We start from the raw sequence: 6,000 nt of genomic DNA on the forward strand, positions 1-6,000 counted from the left end.
GTAGTGCTCCAGACAAGCGTGAGCAATGGTACATTCTATATTACTGCTATTCAACTTAAAGAACTGCATTATATACTAATTATACATTTTTAATTCAAACGAAAGAATGCGTTGTTTGTTTCTTAAAACCAAATGGAAGCGTGTCATAATTGTAATCACATTTTTCTTTTCGTATCAACCAATCGGTAAATTTTCTGTTCTGTTTTAGAAATAATATGATCCTTCGTTCGAGTAATTTTGTTATCGAAAATAACTAGTACAGGTGTGGTGTTATTAAGGAGGACCATACATTTTGTTTGTTCCAAATTATTATTTTTGGAATTTTCGTAATTCAGTGTAATACCGCGGACCTTACACACATTTGAAAAGTCTCCAGTTTTGGGGTGATATACCTAAACTCGTAATTTTTAGTCCGCCAGCCCAAAATTCAGTAATAAATGTATGACTTTCACATGTTTCTAATTCATTAATTAATTCGCCTAGCATATCACCAGTGTTTAACTTTAGCCTATCTGGTGTCTGTACATAAATTATACTATCTGCCTGAAAATATAGTACATATTTTTCTAATTTATCTAAGTAGTTATAGAGTTCTAGATGAGCGTAAGCAGTAGTATAACAAGCTACTACATTTGTGTTGTTAAAAGGCACACTCAAATCGTCAAGATATTATCAATTTAAAATTAATGTGTAGTCATTTATTTGAATATCTTGGTGAACCTCAATATTAGTGTTGGCAAGTTTATTAAAATATTCACCAGGGTCAGTTATAATTGTTATATGACTGTAATTCTCTTTCTGGCCAGGTTTTCCCCAAAAACCGTTGAGTGCTAATTTTGCTAAACTATTTAGATCTTTATTCACACAAATTTTAGCGGGCTCCAACTGAATACCTTCTTTTTCAAAATAACTATTTTGTACATGACGGTGCCCAACCGCTACTTTCCGTTTTTGTTTTTAGAAATGTATTTATATATTCTGTAAACGGACCACCTTGTTTCTTATCGGGGTCCTACTGTTCAATATTATATTGCCACACATCATGCATTTCAACTATGTTGTACCCTTTCTCAATTTATTTTTGTACCTGTAATTGCAGTCATTAACGCTATGTACACACTCAACTTGATTTAATGAATTCGTGCACGCTCTGCATAAACGAAATTGTATTAATAGTTTATCCCCAGTGCGATACGGTAGTACACGAAAATACGTATAATCCAGGGGGAGGAAACAATAGTACATTTTACTATTCCCTATACCTGATTAATGAGCGGGCATTCACCTCCTACATAAATATTTGTATGATGTCCCATGGGATTTTTACCTTGTTACAAAAAGGACATAACGTACATACATCAACATATTTAATTTTCTCCCCTTCCTTAATTTTATAATATAATTTCACTGCATTTGTCCGCCCACGCGGACTCATTGGTTCTTTCCTGTATGCAGGGTGATTTTTAACACATTTTGAAAAAACTTTTGATTATTTTTCATTTGTCTTTTCCACTGACATCCCCATATGGTGTGCACAATAAAACCTAAATCTTCAAATTTTTCAACTTTGGCCATAATATTTTCATACTTTATATTCATTGTACTGAAAGGGTTATTACGGAGTGGTATGTGTCGTCTTTACGATAGTACATCTGACACCCATGATGGAAAAATCCTACATATTCCCAAAAATGCTCTTTTCCATTCTCCGTATCATGCCAATAGCAATCTACTTTAAAAATCAGTTTGCACTACATTTTCTTTTCCATTGCCTTTTGCTTTACTTTTATTCCCTTTCCTTTTCACTTCACAAAAGTCATTGTATAGCTTCTACTGATTGAAAATTATTCCATCGATAACCCTTTCTTGTTATAATACTTATAGTTTCAGGTTTTAAATAATTAATATTTAAATAATTAAATAATAATCAATAAATTGGTGCAACAGTAAAACAAATGCCTGAATCTCAACAGGGATTGCGTGGAGAATTGAGGAAGAACCCAACTGCACATTTATGTATAGCTTAGAAATGTACCTTAAAAATATTTTTTTACATCTTAGCGAAACATATAGTGAACGACCCACGTACGTAATTTCAGCTGAATAGTATAACATGTCACGTACAATGTCTTGTTCTTCCTCCCGAAAAAAAAAAAATACTCGGTGGACTTAGGACATTTGCAATTCAGGTCTTCAGATGTGTATGTAATGCGCGGTGCTAATAAAGTGCTTCTTGACACCTTTAGTCCAGTTTCTCTCAAATAGGGAAAATGGCATTTAGACCAGGCAATGAAGGGTCGAATAAAGAAGAAATGGTGGAAAGCTGGAACAAATTTTATTTTATTTATATGTTTCCGTAACATCATACTAATTTTGCACCTCTCTATCTCCGCGGATTTGGCCGCCATCTTGGAAACATGGCGCCAAAAATTAGTTTTTTTTAGCAAATATCTCGCATGGAAAGCATTTTGGAGCAATACATATTATTACAAAAAATAATCTACATTAAATTCTCTACAAGAAATGTTCTCTTCATTTTTTCTCTAGGATGCACCGTTCAGATGTTATAGGTGTGGCAAATCACGCAGTTTTCTTTCAGCATCGCTTTATAGCAGAACCTTAACGAAAATTTTCTGATATTATTTTGTTTTAATGATTTTTCTTATATAAAATATAAATTAATATACTTTTCATTCATTGCAGGTATGACTAAGGATAAGTAATCAGGTCTATTAGATCATCTATGTTCAAGATGTCAGCTAAAAAATCTGTGAGAAACTTCTCGGTGATGGTGTTACATGTATAGTAAAAGAACATTAGTAGACTGCAGTATTAAAGTGAAAGAGGAAACGACTGTCAACTTAAGGGACTGGGAAGTGTTACACTTCATGAAAAGAATAGAAGCGTTTACACAAAAACAAGAAGTAGCAAAGCGTTGCTATTTCAACGTACTTCATCACCTACGCCGATAACCCTTAGGTCAGAAGTACTAAGATTAAATTTTCAAGAAGCCTATCTGTTTCGTAGACAATGTTAATCAGATCAATTTTTAAAGGGACAGGATAAAAATTTGTGAGTGAGCGTAAGAGTGTACATCGTGTCGAAACCATTCAAGTTAAAGATTCTATTATGGAAGCAGCCGACAGAAGAAATGACGACTGGGGCAAGGAAGTTAGTATTAGTATTGGCAATGTTCATGATTTAGTTGCTGCTGAAGCCAGATATCATTCCTCATACATGAAAAAGTTCTACAAGATTTCTTCTGGAATGAAACGTGGTCGTCCGAAATATAATGTTGTTTGAGATGTCATGGCTTATGCTTTCAACTACCTTGAAGCTCACAAAGAAGAATGCCAATTTTCTTTCCGTGACATTTTTCAAGATTATAATGATACACTGCCAACTGAAAAAGCAATAAGAACTAAACTGAAAGAAAATTACTCAGAAGATATATTCATATCAACAAAAAAATAATGCACGATGCAGAAGAGCCGAAACTTGAAAGAGAGTTTCCTCAGAATATGGTGCACACAGTCCTAACGGAAAGAGAACATTAAGAAAATGCTTACTACCATACTTTTGATTACGATGCACCACAAGTCCTACTTGCGAAAAGATTGAAAGATATTTTGGCATAGCAGCTGCAATTATAACATGAGAAATTGTTATAATTCCCCCCTTCAATTTTGTGCTATTCCCTGTCTTGTTTTTCAAGATAATAGTATAGAGAAGGCATTTTAAGGTTCTAGGAATGAATGAATCAACCTCATTCAAAGGTTATCTGCTGATGGCTATTCATCAGTTTCATAAACCTAAGATTAGGTATCTTCAGCAATTATGTGCCCGGCTCGATCATACTATGCATCCATGAGAATTTTATGCCTGTATCACGGAAGCAAACTATGGACTTCATGTTTTTGTTTATTGGTATAATATCTTCTGAGTAATTTTCTTTCAGTTTAGTTCTTTTTTCAGTTGGTAATGCATCATTATAATCTTGCAAAATTTCATTGATTGAAAATTGGCACTCTTCCTTGTTAGCTTCCATAATAGAATCTTTAACTTGAATGGTTTCGACACGATGTACACTATTACGCTCACTCACAAGTTTTTTATTCTGTCTCTCTAAAAATTCACCTGATTAACATTGTCTACGAAACAGATAGGCTTCTTTAAAATTAAATCTTAGTACTTCTGACCTAAGGGTTATCGGCGTAGGTGATGAAGTACTTTGTAATAGCAACGCTTTGTTTCTTCTTGTTTTTGTGTAAACGTTTCTACTCTTTTCATGAAGTGTAACACTTCCCAGTCCCTTAAGTTGACAGTCGTTTCCTCTTTCACTTTAATACTGCAGTCTACTAATCTTCTTTTACTATACATGTAACACCATCACCGAGAAGTTTCTCACAAATAAAACATTTTTTAGCTGACATCTTGAACATAGATGATCTAATAGACCTGATTACTTATCCTTAGTCACACCTGCAATGAATGAAAAATATATTAATTTATATTTTATATAAGAAAAATCATTAAAACAAAACAGTATCAGAAAATTTTCGTTAAGGTTCTGCTATAAAGCGATGCTGAAAAAACATGCGTGATTTGCCACGCCTATAACATCTGAGTGGTGCATCCTATAGAATAAATGAAGAAAACGTTTCTTGTACAGAATTTAATGTAGGTTATTTTTTGTAATAACATGTTTCGCTCTAAAATGCTTTCCATGCGAGATATTTGAAAAAAAATTTGGCGCCATTTTTCCAAGATGGCGGCCAAATCCGCGGTGGTAGAGTTGTGCAAAATTAGTATGTTGTTACGGACACTTATATAAAGAAAATAAAATTTGTTCCAGCTTTCCACAATTTTTTTCCTTATTCAACCATAAAGCATCCTTTATTGACTGACCTATTATAATGTAGGTAAAATTAAAGCTACACAAGTGATCAAGTTAGACAGATATATGAAAGTTTGTCGGGTCCACACCACAAAAGTAAAGCCAAGTTAACAAGCTACTACTATTTTGTGTTGATTATTTGCACTATTCTACGACCAAAATAATGAAAGAGATAAGATATTCATGGTCTTCCTCGAGAAAGTATTCAATTGATATTACCTGTATCCTAGAAATTATGCAGAGAACGTTATATTAATTTCACTGATTAAGTCTGATTTTTTTCTACGCTGACTGTATTTCTTTTTCACTGTTTCCACTAGTCAGATAAGCTTCCATGCTTTCACTCCAAGTCAGATCCACAACTCACTAAAAAGATACAAAAATAAAGTTGTTAATTATAAATTATAAATTGTAAAGTTCAATAGTACAATGCATTTGAAAACTGAGAAAGTATAGATGTTTTTGGGCCAATGTATCCAATATGTTTCAATCAAAAATTTTCTTGTACGCTTTATATCTGGAGAACTGCACACAGTGTAGAGAAACCTAAACTATCACTTAACTGAGTATGATGTGCTTATTCCATTAAAAAAACGAAAACTAGATTTTAGTGCCCGTTCAAAAAGTTTGTGGCCCCTGATTTAAGATCCAATATATTTCAGTCAAAAGAATTTTTACGCTTTATATCTGGAGATCTACATATAGTGTAGCGCTAAACCCAAACTCACTTAACTCACTAGGGATGATTCCATTCCGAGACCAAGTACCTGGGGAAAACCTATATATCGTCTGAAAGCTCTTACCATGAAAATGAAATGAAATGAAATCTTTAAGTTTTACGTCCCACGGTTATGCCGGTTAGGCTAAAGGAGACGGTGATGATGAGAGATGAGTGAAATGGTGGAATGAAGAAAGTGGGAGGAAACGGGAGAACCCCGAGAAAACCCACGAGCGCGGTGTTCGTCCACCACAAAGTTCACTCTTAGCGGGGGCTGGGATCGAACCCGGGACCCCAAGCACCAGAGGTGAACGCTCTACCACTGAGCCACCGCGCCCCCTCTTACCATGAAAAGTACAGAAATAAAAATGAATGTTACAATGCA

General features: G+C 34.2%; 1 protein-coding gene across 1 annotated transcript in view; it reads right to left on the reverse strand.

The window, feature by feature from the left end:
- LOC145684066 (CD180 antigen-like) overlaps positions 1–5,252 on the reverse strand; it is a 42,887-nt gene extending 37,635 nt beyond the window's left edge. The window contains exon 1 of the mRNA XM_081755914.1: positions 5,117–5,252. The gene's annotated coding sequence lies outside the window, so the exon portion shown is untranslated. The remainder of the gene's footprint in view (positions 1–5,116) is intronic.
- Positions 5,253–6,000: the final 748 nt, after the last annotated feature.

The sequence above is a fragment of the Thermobia domestica genome, chromosome 4, assembly GCF_964235325.1.
Source record: "Thermobia domestica chromosome 4, izTheDome1.hap1.1, whole genome shotgun sequence".
In the NCBI taxonomy this organism is placed as follows: Eukaryota; Metazoa; Arthropoda; class Insecta; order Zygentoma; family Lepismatidae; genus Thermobia; species Thermobia domestica.